We start from the raw sequence: 18,551 nt of genomic DNA, 5'->3' as shown, positions 1-18,551 counted from the left end.
AACACATCCCCAAATCCACCTTGAAATCCACCAACAAATCCACCCCCCAAATCCACTCCCCAAACCACCCCCTAAATCCACCCCACAAATCCACCTCGAAATCCTCCCCACAAATCCACCTCGAAATCCACCCCACAAATCCACTTCGAAATCCACCCCACAAATCCACTCTCTTAATCCACCTCCAAAATCGCCCCCCAAATCTACCATGAAATCCACCCCCCAAATCCATTCCCCAAATCCACCTCCCAAATCCACCCTCGTAATCCACCCCCCAAGTCCACCCCCCAAAGCCTCCCTTGTAATACACCCCCCTAATCCACCCCACAAATCCACCTTTGTAATGCAGCCCCCAAATCCACCTCGAAATCCACCCCCCAAATCCACCTTACAAATCCACCCCCCAAATCCACCTCGAAATCCAGCCCCCAAATCCACCCTCCAAACCAACTTTTGTAATCCACCCCTGAAATCCACCCCCCAAATCCACTTCGAAATCCACCCCACAAATCCACTTTTGTAATCCAGCCCCCAAATCCACCTCGAAATCTACCCCAAAGATCCACTCCCCAAATCCACTCCCCAAATCCATTTCGAAATCCACCCTCCAAATCCACCTCCCAAATCCACCTCCCAAATTTACCTCGAAATCCACCCCCCAAAATCCACATACAAATCCACCCCTTAAATCCATCTCACAAATCCATCTCGAAATCCAGCCCACAAATCCACCGTTGTAATCCAGCCCTACAAATCCACCTTTGTAATCCACTCCTGAAATCCACCTCACAAATCCACTTCGAAATCTGCCCCACAAATCCACCATTTTAATCCAGCCCCCAAATCCACCTCGAAATACACCCCCCAAATCCACCCCCCAAATCCACCCCTAAATCCACCCCCTAAATTCATCCCTCAAATCTACCTCGAAATCCACCCCACAAATGCACCTTGGTAATCCAGTCTCCAAATCCACCTCGAAATCCACCCCCCAAATCCACCTCCCAAATCCACCCCCCAAATCTATTGCAAAATCGCCCCCCCAAATCCACTCCCCAAATCCACCCCCCAAATCCTGGGGGGTGAGGCTGCCGGGGCAGGGAGTGCTGCAGACTCAGTGTGCTGGTGTGTGAACAGCCTGGCTTTCCCACTCTTCCTGCTCCTTCTTCTCCTCCTGCTTCTCTCTCCCTCTTCTTCCTCGAGACCTTCCTCCCTTTCCCACCCCCTCTGCCCCATGGCTGCAGCATCGGTTGCTGGGTGAGGGGAGCCCCCAATCAGCCCTAGGGATGGGCAGGGGAAATGTCCAGCAAAGCCACCTTTGATGTCTGCTCTTGGGGCCCACAGAGCTTCTGGACCTTGTCCCCTGGCCCTGCACAGCTCTTTCCGAGGCACGGCAGGAGCAGCACCCTGGGAGCTTTGGGAAATGCCCCTCTGGGGTCCATGGCACACACTCCCAGGGTCTGCAATTCCAGTTCCCAATGAGGAAAAGATGTTCCTGCCCTTGAAGGCAAATTTTTTAAGAAGGATCCAAACGCTAAGAGCAGCACGGTCTTACAGTGACATTTCACTGCCAGCCTTCATCACTTCACCCATGGTTGTTCTAGTTCCTGGACTGGGAATTAAATCAGGGGAGGGTCTTAAATTAAATCAGGTGAGAGCTGCCCTGGCTCAAGAGAGACACTGAGAGAGAAACAGAGCAGGCAGAGAAAGGCAGAAGGAAAAGGAGAGCACAAATCCAATCAACTGAGAAGATAGCACTCTGAAAACAGAAGTGCAACTGACTGAAAATGAATGGGATAGAAAGAAATAAGTGTGCAACTTTTATTTCCTATCAAAATACAATTTCCTCTCTTTCTCACAGACCTTCTCCTGATGTCATTCAGCAGGGCTTTAAGAAAGTGCTTTGTTCTGATTGGATGTCCCAGGCTGCAGACCCAAAGAAACACAGAATGAGGGTTTTCCTGTTCCTGTAAGTTTGACATCCTTAGCAGAGGAGATGAGGAGGCATCAGAAGGAAAAGGCAGCTGGGGTTCACCTTTCCACAGGAATGAAGGGGGTAAAAATCTCTCCTCAAGTCTGTAGCTGCTCCCACAGAGATGCGAAGGCAGATCCCAAATCCTAAGGGTCACATTCAGGGCTGCCCTCATGGAATGCTCACCTGGTATTGAGTGGCAGAGTGGGAGCACCTGGATCGTGGACCACCCAGCTGCCCCCCATGTTTGGGGGTGCCTGAGGAGGGCTGGAACAATGCCATGGTGATCCTGCAGTGACATCCCTGCGTCCCACTCTGCACGTGCTCAGTCCCAAACCTAACCGTGATCCTGGTCTCAATCTCCCTCCACATGTAGACACACTCACAGTCCTGTATTTAATCTCATCCCAGTCCCAGACATGTCTAGCTCCAGACCCAATCTCAACCCCAGTGCTAGAGCCAATCCCACGTCTAGCCTTCACCCCAATCCCAGCTCTAACCCAAATCTCAGCCCCAACTCCACTCCCAGCCCCAATTTCAGCCCCGTTCCTAAATCCTCAGCCCCAACCCGAATCCCACACTTAGCCTTTCCCAGGGTTTGGGGGTGTCTCTGTCCCTCTCACTCCGATGATGTTTGGGCATCTGTAAGAGACGATGCACAGATTCTTCATCTGTCTCACGACCATCATCAAGGACAGAGACTGAAACCCCTAAAGGACTCTAAATCCCCAACACTGTGAGTAACTAAGTAGAGTCTCCCAGGCAGACTTGATCTCTTCACCCACACAGGGAAGTGAAGGGAGACAGCAAGAGCTGTGTGTTTGTGTAACTAAGTCTTACTTCCCTGTAGTGGTCTTTGGTCCCTTCCGAAAATGACTGAAAACGCTAGTGCAAAAGATAAAACTGCGTTTTTTGCTCTAATAGCAAAACACAGTGCTACAACCTCCTGTGAGGAGGAGCAGTGGGCACGGGATAATTGGTTTTATCTGGAGAGTGTGATTGATAGAATATGCTTTTTACAACATGAAACAAAACTTAGATTTGTCCAAGACAAAGGCCTAGTTTGTTCAGTTTTAGGGGCGTGTCTTATGACTGCTATTGATAACGCTTTAAGCAGTGTAGTGAAGAAAAAAACAATTACAGATTCTCTTCAAAATTTGGTGGAAATTTTGCAAAGACAATTAGATGAAGAAAGAAATTAAAATCATATGCTACAGGCTGCCCTGAGAGATGAATATTCCAAGAATTCAAACAATGCTGACTCTTTTAAAGAGACAGAGGAAAAAGAAGCTCTTCACATAAGTGAAATATACCACCACAAAGAATTAAAATTAGTAAATAATTGTGGGGAAAACTGCTACCCTCATATGAGACCATTGGTCAAAACAGAATACATTTACATTAATGATGAAGATTTTGAACCACATGTGACAACTAAAAAAATACCATATAATGCTACTGAGTTGGCTAAGTTAAAGAAAGAATATGGCTGGGCACCACAAGAATTGGAGACAGAATATGTCTTCCGAGTGGAGGAGACTCACTGGAGGAGACTAAATTAAACTAACTGAACAGGAGGCCAGTGGATACTGGGGACATGGAGTTTTCTTAACAACAGGAGACAAACATTACACATGGTCCCCGACACAGCGTGCAGCTTTCTGGGCTGGGGGAATTAATCCTTTGGAAAGGGGAGACCCTTTAGCTGTAGTTAGTACCCCCGGCCAACTTATGGGAAGTGTCCACAAAGCCACTTGCTTATGGGAATGGACTGCTTTTCAGGAGGAAGCAATGCAATTACTGTTTTATGAAGCAACTGCTCACCAAGCCCTTGGCCCTATTCATCCTACAGATCCTTTCTAGGTGAAATGGGGATCCTTTCTAGGTGAAATGGGGATTTGCTCCCTCAGGATTGCTAGGACGGCAGTGGGGTCCTAAGGGTCGGACATGGCCTGTTGGTTTTTATTCCTGTAGTTTCAGAGATGCTGGAAAGAGGTATAGTACCTGGGAAAAAGGCTTGTTTGTGGTTAGCCTAGCTCTCATAGAAGTGGAGAAGATTGCACAACAACCAATTGTCTTGAGAGGTCCTTTCAAAGTCGTTAAAAGTCAGTCACTACTGGGACCCCTCCACCTGACGGGGTGCCCCAGAGGGCCTCAGTAAGGAAGTGGTTTGCTCAGATTGAACATTACTGTAACATCTTCTCTGTAACTGAAGGAGCTGTGAAAAATCTAGCAATACAAGAAGCAGGAAATTTGGATGGCATCCAAGACAAACCTGCCTCAGTCATTACCCCTCCCTTTTCCCCTGAACAATCGGCAAATCCTTGGTTTACTGATACTTCTGCTTTTTGCCCGACAGCTCCAAGCAGAATTCCCTCACTATGGGGACCAAGTGATTGCAACAATCCAGCATGTTACCCTGAACAACCTCTCTACTGTAGGGGAAGTTTTGGTGGGCCTCCCTAGTGTAGGGGAAGTACCACTAGTGCTAAGAACCCCTCTGAATAAATACACATGGGTAGTCTTTGATGCTCTAGGGAAAGAGTATAGAATAAATACACGCTGGATAATTTCCATCTTTCTAATTTTCTGCCTCCTGGTGGCAGATTCTGTTGTGCTTACTTTTCACAGGAGAACTTCGAGGGACATGAAGGCCATATAAACCATGATAAATATTTTAAATAGGAATTTTAAACAGTATTGATTAATGAATACATTGGTTGCCACAATTAGAGATTTGACCAAATTACAACTACTGCAGTTATCCCTATTGGCTTTGGGGATGCATCAGTAGTTGCTATCAAACATATTACCAGATTGGGAAAAGATAAATGTGAATAATCACAAATTGGTAATTGATGCACTTGGTGCTACACAAAACAATGTTTCTTTGGCTCTCAGCTGTATCCAGGCACAATTGTGGATGCAGTCAGTTTCTGCCTCAATTATAAGATAAGGAGAAGAAGGCATTTTCCCTACTGAAATTTGGAAAATTATTTGGGACAATGCCAATGGTTTTAAACTTAATGAATTTTACTTACAACCCCAGTACAAACACAGTCACAGCTTTTGTGTTAACTAACCATACATAATGCCTCAGTGCACTCAGTATTTCCCATCATTGCATTAGGATTAAATCATGATAGATGTATTCTCCATCCTTCCAAGCATAGGGAATGGGCCCATCAAATTGGGGGAGAAATGGCAAACTGTTAATTTGGAATCTTGTATTGTCCGAGAACAACAAGGATTCATCTGTCAAGTAACGCAATTATAGCTCAAGATATTTGTCTGGACACAGAACAAAATATCTGTCACTTTGAAATTCACCCTAACCAGTCTTTTGAAACACTGCTTGCGTATATAGGAAATGGGTATGCATGCTTTAGAACTGCTTGTGATGCTGTAGTTGTAGAAAATGTAGTGGTGGATACTAAAAATCACTCAAATTATTGTGTTTGTAACTTTACCAAAATTACAGGATGTGATTTTTCATACATAGCTCCAGTTACCTCTTATCACCTTTTACAATCTGATTATACAGTGATTCACAAATTATTGCCGACCCCTATTGGGATGAATCTTACTTTGGTAAAGCAATTGCTGCTTCATTAGGATTTAACTGATATTTTGGAAAAGATCAAGAAAAACAGACAGAAAACCGGGGTAACTATTCATCACAATGTGAGAAAAATACATCATGTTATGGAAAGCGTTAGGAAAGATGCTGAACACAGGTGGTGGGATACTCCTTTTGGGTGGTCACCCACTGCCACAAGTGTCCTGAACAAATTATGTCATCCAATCGTAGTCCTTTTGATTTTAGTTTTGATTGATTTTGTTTTATCAGCAATCTTATTCATTATGAATTGGAGAATGATGAAAAGGTTAACACAATTGACATCAATAATGAATGCACACAATTTAACCAACGTCGACTCCCCTGTGGACATCCCCAAGATTATTGACACAAGGTGAAGCCATAATTATAATTATAAATAATAAATAGATTATAAAATTTAGATATGTGTTTTTGGAATAATTTCTGTCATAGTTATAATCTAGTAAAAATTAGTTTTGATTTCTGTGATTTGTTTTGATTATCTGAAGAAAATCGTTTTAATTAATTAATATTGATTGTATATTGTTTACTGTTTTTGGGTTTTTTTTGTGATTTGTCTTGATTATTGAGAGAAAATGGTTTTAAGAAAAATTGTTCTAAATTAATATTGATTGTGTTTTGTTAAATATTTTTTGATTTATGTGATTTGTTTGATTATTTTGAAAAATTGTTCTAATCAATATTGATTGATTTTGTTTTGCTTCTATTTCCTTTTTCCTATTTTTCCTTTTTGTCTCTCCCACACTGTATAGTGTCTCTGTTTTCTGGGATATGCTACCAACGTGGACGAGTCCTGAAGGCTTCACAAGACTACAGAACCTTGCTGATGGAGCTCTCTTGACGACAATCCTGAGTCATGGGATGGTGTAAGAGATGGTCCGAAGATCCCTCATCTGCCTCACGACCATCGTCAACGACCGAGACTGAAACCCCTAAAAAGACTCTAAAACCTCAACACAGGAGTGCTGGCCTGGCTGAGGTGGGACGTTTGCCAACTGTTGCCTGCAGGTGTGTTCAATGGAAAACACGCATTTCCATAGGAACATGAGAACCTGAGCAGAAACAATGGGCAAGTCACGGTGAATTGAGTGCCCTTACTGATGGCTGTACCTGTTCTGCTTAACACTGTACTTGCTGGCGGCTGACCTGTTCCGAGTTCTCAAAATGAACACACCGTATCAATTTCCCCACCTTTTGGCCAACTGCCTGTTGCTTTGGAAAGGACTATAAGGACCTCTAAGTTAACCAAAGACTTTGTGATCACCCCACGGAAAAAGATGGATCTATTGGCCGGACCATGAGGATTTTGTCTCTCTGATGGTAGCTATATCCACCCTCTCTTTCTCTTTTCTCACTATTCTTTGTTTCCCTTCAAATCCCTCTATCGCTTTTGATGTTGGCACTAATAAAAGTGCATTTGTTTTGATGAATACTGAAATCCCCTCTGTGTTGTTTCTTGCACTCTGAGATCAGTTAACGAACCATCATGATTCCCGCTTGCATTAGCAGATCGTGACACCAGGGTGGGGCTTTTGCAGCTGAGCCAGGCTGTGTCAGGGGGGTGGTGTTCACTCCCCCTGAACAGGGGTTGCCCCACACACCCAAAACCCTTGGTTGGGGGATGGGGGTGCAAACCTGGCCTCAGCAAATGGGTCTGGAGGCTGTGGCTGACCCCAGCCCAACCCCAACCAGAGATGCTTTTCAGGACAGCTCTGGGCTTGGCTTTCTGATGGATTCGTTCTTCTCCCTCAACCTTGTTTACCTCTCCCCATGGAACCAGGGAACATGGAACAGGTCTGGCTGGCTTGGCCTCCTGGGGGCTGTCTGACAGCTCCAGCTGACCATGAAATATCCAGGGCTGCTTCCCATCTGCCCCTGGAGCTCTGGAGCTCCATGCTTTCCTTCCTATGGGAAAGAACTATCCTTCTCTTCCAGGGACCCATGGCCAAAACTGAGATTTGGCCTCCAAAATTCTGTATATCCAAGGATTGCTTTCAGCCAAAAGCTTCCAGGAAAGAAAAGTCTGTCTGGCTTGGCCTCCTGGGGGCCACGTCTGGCCACCAGATCACCTCTGGTGATCTACCACCAAAGCACTGGGGGTCTGGGCTTCTCTTCCTATAGAAGTTATGTGTCATTCAGGAGCGAGGGGTGGAGCTTCCCTAGTTGATGAGTGAGTGGTCCATTATAAGAGGTCTCTAGGGAGCACTAGAGGTCTAGGGTGACCCAGAGTGCAGCGAGCAGGAGGGGGCAAACAGGGGCGTGGCAGGTCTCTGGGGCATGGCCACAGCAGTTTGCGCAGGCAGGACAAGCAGACAGGGTTGCTAGTTCTCTTGCTTGTAAGGTGTGCTGTGGTGTGTGTTGTTTGAGGTATTTCTACTGGCTGGTTGGTCTTGGGATTTCTGTTAGTAATGGTTTCAACACGGTCAAAACTGTGCTTGGTACCAGTGTATGTGACCAAGTGGAGCCCTCCAAAAAGGATGTGTCTCTACAGACCCATTTCTGCCCAGAGTGTTTGAGCTTATTGGTTGTTCCAGGGGATGATGTGAAGGAGGTGTGCCTGAGGTATGAGTAGTGACTGACCTCCTTTCACTGGTGGCCAAGCTTAGGCAAGAAGTTGAACGATTAAGGCGCATCAGGGAAAGTGAAAGGGAAATAGACTGGTGGAGTTCAGGCCTTCCATCTTTAAGGGAGACCCATCTAGATTCAGAGGACTCGTATGCCTCCCACTCCCAGCTGATAGAACAGCACCTGGTAGATGAAGGGGAGTGGAAAAAGGTCCCTGCTTGGGGAGGTAATAATAAAAACTCCTCCCAACCTTCATCCCCTAGCCAGGTGCCACTTCAGAATGAGTATGAGGCCTGGGATCTAGAGAGCCAGCCAGATGATTTAGATGATTTAGAGGGAAATTATCTGTCCAGTGAGCCTCCCAATTTTAATTTTGATTCATCTGTAAGATGGATCTCCACCTCTAACATCAAAAAGAAAAGAAGGGTAATCGTAGTAGATGACTCCCTTCTGAAGGGAACAGAGGGCCCCATATGTCACCTGGATCCATCCCACAGGGAAGTCTGCTGCCTGCCTAGGGCCTGGGTACGGAATATCACTGAAAGACTTGCTGGGCTGATTCAGCCCACTGATTACTACCCACTGCTGATATTCCAGGCTGGCAGTGATGAGAAAAGAGGAGTGTCAAGACAATTAAAAGGGACTTTAGGGCGCTAGGTCAAGTGGTTGATAAGACAGGGACCCAGGTAGTTTTCTGCTCCGTCCCTTTGATGGTGGAGAAAAATGTTGAAAGAAATAGGAGAACTCACATCATTAACAAGTGACTTAAAGGTTGGTGTCATTGACAAAATTTTGGATTCTTTAATCATGGGGCAACTTTCACGGCATCTGCTCTGTTGAAACCAGATGGCATACATCTCTCTTAAGGGTAGAAGCTTTTTAGCTCATGAGCTGGCAGACCTTGTTGAGAGGGCTTTAAACTAGGTTTGAAGTGGGGAAGAGATGCAGCTGGGCTGCCTGGAAGCAGGCCCAAGGGGGCTAAGCCTGAGTTAGGGGTGAAATCAGTAGCCCAGCTGAAGTGCGTGTATACCAATGCACGCAGCAAGGGTAACAAACAGGAAGAGCTGGACATCATGGTGCAACAGCAAAGCTGACTGATGTAGTGGCCATCACAGAAACATGGTGGGATGACTCACAAAGCTGGAGCACTGCACTGGATGGCTACAAGCTCTTCAGAAGAGACAGGAAAGGGAGCAGAGGTGGAGGGATGGCTGGTTATATTAAGAAGACTTTTGAAGCCATAGATATGGAAACTAACGAAGATGGAGTTGAATGCCTATGGGTAAGGATTAAGGGGAAAGCCAACAAGGATGACATCCTACTGGGAGTCTGTTATCGTCCACCCAACCAGGAGAAAGAAGTGGACAACTTATTCTATAAGCAGCTGGAGAATGTTTCAGGATCATCAGCCCATGTTCTTGTAGGTGACTTCAACCTGCCAGATATCTGTTGGGAACTTAACACAGCAGAAAAGAGGAAATTTTTAGAGTGCATGGATGATAATACTTTTTGTCACAGCTGGTAGGTGAGCCCATGAGGGGAGGGACTACGTTAAATCTGTTGTTCACAAATAGTGATGGGCTGGTGGGAGATATGGTGGTTGGGGACGACTAGGGCAGAGTGATCATGAAATTATAGGGTTCTCAGTAACTGGTGAAATGAGGAGAAACACCAATAAGACTCTCACATCGGACTTCCAGAGGGCAGACTTTGGCCTATTTAGAAGACTTATTCAGAGAGTTCCTTGGCAAGCAGCCCTTAAAAACAAAGGAGTTCAGGAAAGCTGGGTGTTCTTCAAAACAGAGATTTTGAGGGCACAGGAACAGACTGTCCCTGTGTGCCGGAAGAGGAGTCAATGAGGCAAACGCCCAGCCTGGATAGGCAAGGAGGTTTTGGATGAAGTCAGGAATGAAAAGAGGATGTATCATTTTTAGAAGGAGGGTCAGATCCCTCAGGAAGTGTTTAAGGGGGCTGCTAGAGCATGTAGGGAAAAAATTAGGGAGGCCAAAGCTCAATTTGAACTTAGAATGGTGACTTCTGTAAAGGATAATAAAAAATGTTTCTACAAATACATTACTGGTAAGGTTCCAGATGATTGGAAACTGGCCAGTGTGACACCCATTCACAAAAAGGGTGGGAAGGAGGATCCCAGTAACTATAGACCAGTCAGTCTGACCTCAGTACCTGGCAAGATAATGGAAGAGTTTATACTGAGCATCATCACGCAGAACCTACAGGATGGCCAGGGTCTCAGGCCCAGCCAGCATGGGTTTAGGAGGGGTAGGTCATGTTTGACCAACCTGATCTCCTTTTATGACCAAGTGTCTTGCCCGGTGGATGCAGGAAGGGCTGTGGATGTTGTCTATTTGGACTTCAGCAAGGCTTTGGGCACTGTCTCCCAGAGCACACTCCTTGATAAGCTGGCAGCCCGGGGCTTGGAAAGGAGCACTCTTGGCTGGGTTAGGAACTGGCTGCATGGCCGGGCCCAGGGAGTGGTGGTGAATGGTGCTGCATCCAGCTGGCGGCCAGGCACCAGTGGTGTCCCCCAGGGGTCTGTGCTGGGGCCAGCTCTGTTCAGTATTTTCACTGATGACATGGATGAGGGTATTGAATCTTTCATTAGTAAATTTGTGGATGACACTAAACCGGGAGAGTGTGTTGACCTGTTTGAAGATAGGATGGCCCTGCAGACAAATCTAGAATGTCTGGATCAATGGGCAGAGTCTTAAACAAGATGAAGTTTAATGAGTCCAAGTGCCAAGTCCAGCACTTTGGCCACAATAATCCCCTGCGGCGTTATAGGCTGGGGACGGTGTGGCTGGACCGTGCCCAGGAGGAAAGGGACCTGGGGGTTCTGGTCAGCAGCCGGCTGAACATGAGGCAGCAGTGTGCCCAGGTGGCCAAGAGGGCCAATGGCATCCTGGCCTGGGTCAGGAATTGTGTGGCCAGCAGGAGCAGGGAGGTCATTCTTCCCCTGGACTCAGCACTGGTCAGGCCACACCTCGAGTGTTGTGTCCAGTTCAGGCCCCCTCAGTTTAGGGAGGACATTGAGATGCTTGAACCCGTCCAGAGGAGGGAAACAAAGATGGTGGAGGGCTTGAAACAGAAGCCATATGAGGAACGGCTGAGGGTGCTAGGGATTGTTTAGCCTGGAGAAAAGGAGACTCAGAGATGACCTTATCACTCTCTACAACTTCCTGAAGGGTGGTTGTAGACAGCTGGGGGTTGGTTTCTTTCTCCAGGCAGCAACTGACAGAACGAGAGGACACAGTCTTAAGCTGCATCAAGGGAAATATAGGTTGGATATTAGGAAGAAGTTTTTCACGGAAAGAGTGATTAAATTAAACTGGAATAGTTTGCCGGGGGAGGTGGTGGAGTCACCATCCCTGGATGTGTTTAAAAAGAGACTAGATGTGGCACTCGATGCCATGATCTAGTGTAGGTGGGAGGGCTGGGTTGGACTTGATGATCTTGAAGGTCTCTTCCAACCTACACATTCTGTGATTCTGTGAAAAGGACTGTCCTCATCCATCTGCTCCTGGTCAAAATTGGGATTTTACTACCCAAATTCCATGCAAGGTTTACTCCCAAGGAAGAGCTGCAAGAACAGACAAGTCTTGCTGGTCTTGGCCTCCTGGGGGCCACCTCTCATCTGCCTTTAAAACCTTGGGGCTCCACCCTTTCCTTACTATGGAAAAGAATTGTCATTACAAGTGCTCATGATCAAAATTTGGAAGATGCCACTTCCAAATTTCCATTTATCCAAGGATTATTTTCTGATCCAACCTTCTGGAAAAGACAGATGTGCCTGGCTTGGCCTCTGTAGGGCCACCTCTCATCTGCCTTCAGAACACAGAGGCTTTGTGCTTTTATTCCTATGGAATTAAATATCTTTCCTGTCCGGGTGCCCATGGCCAATACTGAGAATCCATCTCCCAAATTCCGTCTAGCCAAGGATTGATCCAAGACAGAAGCTGCCATGAGACACAGGTTTGGCTGCCCTTGCTTACTGTGACCACCTCTTATCTCCTTCCAAAACACTTGGACTTGGTGCTTGTTGGAGTCCAGGGCACGAGGAAAACCCCTCCAATTGCCCTGGGCGGGGGAGGTCTGAGACCCTGGCTGGGACCCCAGGAAAACACTGCCTTTGGCCTTAGTCCATGGGAAAAGCTTCCAACACTTATAGATTAATTGAAAACAACAAAGATTAAAAAAATATGGTAGTTTAGTTTGTCATAGGGTAAAAATCTGTAGGTTTGGGTTTTTAGAATGGAAGTAGATGAGAGCAAGATGGAGAGTTTTGGGCGGTGTCTGAAGTTCTTCTCCTTTGACTCCATCTTCTGCTGTGACGGTGGCACAGAGACATTGGTAGAATGTATTTGATGCAGAAATTGTGTGTCTAGGATTGATAGTAATTATTAGCACAAAACTGTAAACATAGTACATTTTAAGAGTTAATTGAAATAGAAACTTTTAAAAGAGCTTGAGCACTAAGCCTAGTGCTCTTGGCAGTGGTGTTTTCCAGCACATTAAGCTGAGTGTTAAGCGGCACGCAGACCTTGAGATAACAAAATGAATAAACATCTTTTAAAATTAAAGCTGCAAGTTCCATTCATCTTTTAAGCCCTGGTACAAGTTTTTGTAAAGAGAAAAACCCCTAATTAAGAGGCTCTTAGAAAACAAATACAAGAGGTCCTTTTCTTTTATATGGAAAAACCCATCCTTCTCAACAAGGTGCCCATGGCCAAAATTGGGATTCCTCCTCTCAAGTTCTGTCTATCCAAGGATTACTCCCAGACAAAAGCCACTAGTACTGCCAAGTCTGCCTGGCTTGGCCTCCTGAGGGCCAGGTCTCACCTCCTTCCAAACATGGCGGCTCTGTGCTTTTCTATTTATGGAAAAGACTCATCCTGCTTGTCCAGGCACAAATGGCTGAAATTGGGATTCCACAGTCCCAATTCCCTATATCCAAGGGTTGCTCCCAGACAAAGCTGCCAGGACAGACAGATGTGGCTGGCCTTGGCCTCTGGTGTCTGTGTGCAGAAGGAGTCTGGAGCAGCCCAAGGCTCTGTGTGGCCAGGCAGAGGCAGGCAGGACACAGAGCTGTCAGCAGAGGAAGGGCCCAGCCAGGTAGGGCAGCCGGGGGGTGACAACAGCCTGCAGGGACAGAGGCACAGGGCATGGACACCGTAGGACAGCCTGGGCTGCACAGGGCACAGGGATGGGCAGCAGCTGCAAGGCCCTAACACAGCCAACTCCTGCAGCCCTTTGGCCATGGCTGCTGGCCCTGGGCCTGAGGCCAGCAGGGGACAAGTGACTCTTGCAGCCCTGGGGCCTCGTTGCCTCCTTGTCCCTGCTCAGCAGCCTGGCAGGGGCTGCCCCATGGTGCTGCCCTTGGCATTGCACATCCCCAGATCCCAGTGGCCCGGGAAGAGCCCTGAGCAAGGAGGGAGGTATGGGATCTGCCTTGTCAGGGGTTGGTGCTGAGGCCTTGGCCCTTTTGATCCATGAAACACATCCAGGTTTGCTCAGCCCCAGAGACACTTTTCCCTTGTTTGTCCCCACCTGTCATCACTGCCTGCAGTGTTCTGCTCCAACTGGAACCTGGGGGCATTTTCTCAGTCCTGTCCCTCAATGGGACTCATTTTCACTACAAGACCCTTCAGTGTTTCAATTCAGCTTTGAGTTGTTGAGAACTTTTTGAGCACACTCTGAGGGACTGAGTCTGATGCAAACAGCACCAAAGCCCTGAGAGGGTCATTCAAGTCCTTGTGCTGTGTCTGTGCTGCTGAGCTGGGCTGGGCTCCTGGCACAGAGGCAGCTCCTGGAAATCAAGAAGAGCTTCAAAAAGATGTTTCTTCTGAGAAGCATCTCCTGTGCACAGCCCAGCAGGGCTGGGGCACTGCCAGAGCACCTCAGGGATATGAGCAGGGCCCAGAGAGAGCTCACAGGGGCTCAGCACTGGCAGGGGCTGTGTGCTGTCCCAGAGGGGGCTGTTTCACAGAAGCACCTCTGTAGCTGTGTCACAGAGCCACAGAGCAGCTGTGATGCCAGAAAGCTATGTGAAAGCTATGTGAATGCTATGTGACAGCACAGAATGGGTTGTGTGAGGTCACTGAGCAGCTACAGCATCACAGAGAGGAGTGTTTGACATCGCAGAGCAGGCCATGACATCATGCTCTGGCTTTATGATATCATAGAGTGGGCTGTGAGGTCATAGACTGTGCTGTGACATTACAGGGTGGCTGTATGACATCACTGAGTGGGCTGTGTAACATCATTGAATGGGTTGTGACATCACAGAGCTAGCTGTGGCTTCATAGAAAGTGGCTCTGTGACATCAGAAAGTGGGTTGTGACATCACAAAGTAGTAACACTAGAAAAAGAATAAGGAAAGGTCCCAATGAAAAAATGGACAAATAGGAAAAAGTCCGAGACTGTAAAGAGTTACATTCTGAAGGTTCTGGAGCAGGAAACTAGGAGTTCATTGCTTCTGAAAAGATCCAGGCAGCATTTTCTTTAGAGCACCTTGAGCTCCTGGTTCCTGAGGCTGTAGATGAGAGGGTTCAGGGCTGCAAGAACCATCGGGTACAGAATTGACAGGGTCAGATCCTGGGATGGGGAGGAGATGGAGGGGGCTTCAGGTAGGCAAACACTACAGTGCTGAGGAACAGAGAGATCATGGCCAGGCGAGGGAGGCAGGTGGAAAAGGCTTTGTGCTGTCCCAGTTCAGAGGGGATCCTCAGCACGGCCCTGAAGATCTGCACATAGAAGAAAACAACGAACACAAAACAGCCAAACACTAAAGACATGGAAAACACAATGAGCCCAAATTTGCTGAGGTAAGACTTGGAGCAGGAGAGCTTGAGGATCTCTGGGATTTCACAGAAGAACTGGCCCAGGCCTTTGCCAGGGCACAGGGGCAGGGAAAATGTATTGGCCATGTGCATGAGAGCATTGAGAAAGGCACTGGCCCAGGCAGCTGCTGCCATGTGGGCACAAGCTCTGCTGCCCAGGAGGGTCCCGTAGTGCAGGGGTTTGCAGATGGACATGTAGTGGTCGTAGCACATGATGGTCAGGAGATAAAATTCTGCTATGATGAAAACAGAAAGAAAAAGGCCTGTGCAGCCCATGCTGTGTAGGAGATGTCCCTGGTGTCCCACAGGGAATTGTGCACGGCTTTGGGGACAGTGGTGCAGATGGAGCCCAGGTCGCTCAGGGCCAGGTTGAGTAGGAAGAAGAACATGGGGCTGTTGCAGGTGGTGGCCGCAGTCTAGGGAACTGATGATGAGGCCGTTGCCCAGGAGGGCAGCCAGGGAGATGGCCAGGAAGAGCTGCAGAAGTGCAGGAGCTGCAGCTGCCACGTGTCTGCCAGTGCCAGCAGGAGGAAGTGGCTGATGGAGCTGCTGTTGGACATTTGCTATAGCTGCACACGGGGATCTGTTCATGGATAAAGGACAGTGACAAGTCAGCAGAGGCTGCTTTGGGCCAAACCTGGGCCATTCCCTCTAGACTGTCCTGCTGGTGTTGGTGTCTTTGATGCTGACCCTGACTGCCAACAAAACAGCAACACATTGACTTCAGAGTTGAACTAGGTCAATGCACAAGATGGCAGCTGGGGCCAAGGCTAGGCCTCCCAGCGCGATCTGTGGCTCTGCCAGCCCCAGCCCGTTCCCCAGAGCCATGTGGGGCAGGCAGAGCCCCCCCCTTCAGTCATCTGTTGAAATGGACATTAACAGACACCCGGGAAATGGACACGGTGTGGCACCTTTGCTCTGTGCACACAAACACAGACCAGCCAGTTTGGAACACCAGCTGGCAGTATGTCAATGCCAAGGCAATTCAAAGAGGTGAAAATAGGAAGAAACTCCAGGCACTGAACATTTTAATTTTTATTTTTTTTCCCCAAAAGAGAGCCAATGCCATTTCCTGTGCAGGCGGACTTCAATTAGCATCAGGAAGCATCACAAGTGGTTTCATCCAGGCAGGAGTCACGGTGACCATGAGGTGATGAAAATGGAGATGGGATCTGCTTGAGGCAGATGCTGCAGGGGCTGCTCACCCGCAATGTGTATCCCTCAGGGTACCTATTTCTTTAGAACACAATGAAGACTCTAGAGAATTGAAATACAAACCAAAACTGCAGCAGGAAGTCCACTGCAGTTTAGGTTGTTCTTCATGAGACTCTTCAAGTTGAGCACAGCCCTTCTCTTCAGCAGATGCACAGGCAGGGGCTTCTTGGAGCGCTGCTCTGGCACCCGTTCTTTGGAGTAGGGGATTCTAGGAAAAAAGAAGAGAAGCCCATCAACTACTGAAGAGGAACAGTCACAGACAGGAACCAGTGGGTTAAGAAATGTAAGAGGAAAAAAGGCAGAAAACGTGAGGTGCCAAGGGTGAGAAATGGGAGTGAAAAAAGGAGAGAAGCGTGAGGGAAGAAAAGGGTAGGAAACCTGAGTGGGAAAAGGTTGAGAAAACTGAGGGGAAAATGGTGAGAAATGTGAGTGGAATCGGGAGAGGAAGGTGAGAAGAGGAAAAGGCAGGAAATCCAACAGGAAAGTTCTAAGAAACATGAGCGGGAAAGGCTGAAAAACATGGAAAAAATGGAGGGAAATGTGAGAGGAGGAGAGTGAGAAACTTGACTGGCAAAGAGAGAGAAACAGGCAGCAAATGTGAGGGGAACATTGTGAGAATCCTGAGGGGAAAAGAATGAAAAACCAGAGGGCAGAAAAAGGCAGAAAACATGGAGGGAAAAAAAGGGTGCGAAGTTTGATGGGAAAAGTGTCAAAAAACAAGAGTGAAAAAAGGGTACAAAATGAGAGAGAAAATTTATAAGAAACATGAGGGAGAAAAAATATAAATGTAAGGGGGAAAGGGTGAGAATGTGAGAGGGAAAGGGTGAGAAACCTGAGGGCAAAACCGAGAAACGTGAGGAGACAACTTGGAGAAAAATGACTGAGGAAAGGAGAAAAGCATGAAGAGAGAAAAGGGCAGGATAAGTGAAGGAAAAATTGTGAGAAACTTCATGAGGGAAGAAAAAAGAAACAAGAAACAGTGGGAAGGTGGGGAAATGTGAGAGGTAATGTGTGAGGATAAGGAGCTGAAAAGGGTGGGGAAAATGAGTAAAAATTGGGAGGCAAACATGAGAGGAAGACTGTGAGACTAGAGAGGGGGATGGGGTAGAAATGTGAGAGGGAAAAGAACAGGAAATGTGAAGAGAGAAAAAAAGAGACGGCAGTATTGGCATAACAGCTGAAATAATTCCTGACACATTCCCCCGTGCATTTGCCCATTTATTGCACAAGGCCAGGGCTTCTCTGTCTGTCCATCTCCCCTCTGCCTGGATTCCTGTGTGGAAGCAGTACAAGTGCAGGATGTGCCCAGCAGCAGGAGCTGCTCCAAGCTGAGAAAGCACCAGGTGGTGCTGATTTCCAGAGGCTCCTGTGTCCCAGGATTGGCCAAGGCAGGAGTGGGTGGAAAGGTGCTGGGGCTGCTGCTCCTCTGTGCCAGAGAGCCCTGGCTGGACAGGGCACGGCGCCCACTGCACCGCGGGCTCTTTCTCCTGCCACAGCTGGGCACACCTGGACACAAACCATGATGACTTGTGGGGAAACCAAGGGCTTTGCGGAGGCTGCACTGCTCTGCACACACCCGGGCCAACTGCAGCACAGAGCTTTGGCCCCCAAAAAGGGAAACCTGAGGGAAACAGCTGGAAAAGGTTTCATTTTCACCTGTCAGTACAAGTGACTAAAACAAAAGCTACCAAGCAGGGCCTGGTGCCTGGATCCCTGGTGCCAGCTCAGTGTGAGAAGAGGGGCATGACTTTATTTCAGTGCTGGGTAGGTGGGGAATCACTTTTCTAACACCTGCTCCCTCAGAAATCTCACCTACTAATTTGTAACCATGGAAATAAGACCTACTGAAACTCACAGGCTAAACATTCCCTCAAAGAAGTTAACAAAATTAAAACACTTCTCAGAAGTTACTGACAGGAGAGTAGGGCTCTCTAGAGGGTCTCTGGTGGTCTTTTGGGGAACATCCCATTCCTCCAATTCTCTGATGCTCAAGAGCCTCCTGCAACCACTTTCTTCCCCTTGAATGCATTCCAGCTACCTTCTTAGGAGGACTACTCTGTTCTCAGGGCTAAGGTAGCCACTTGCACACATCAGGAACTGTGCTGGGGGAATAGAGGGCCCAACACTGTCTGTTAATGCCAATGCAATTCATGATTTGTTACAGCTCAACATTTTCTCAACACCTTCCTTCTCTGGGAATTGCTCACAAGCATTTCCACACTGCACCTTGAAAATGTTTTTGCTGACTGAAGCTACATTGTGTCTTCCCGTCAGCAATTCAGAATGAAAACACAAATGGTCTACTGAAACCCTTCTGCTC

Source organism: Sylvia atricapilla, chromosome 28, assembly GCF_009819655.1.
Source record: "Sylvia atricapilla isolate bSylAtr1 chromosome 28, bSylAtr1.pri, whole genome shotgun sequence".
NCBI classification, from domain to species: Eukaryota; Metazoa; Chordata; class Aves; order Passeriformes; family Sylviidae; genus Sylvia; species Sylvia atricapilla.
The sequence above is the reverse complement of the archived record's forward strand: the minus strand, read 5'-3'. Positions refer to the sequence as shown.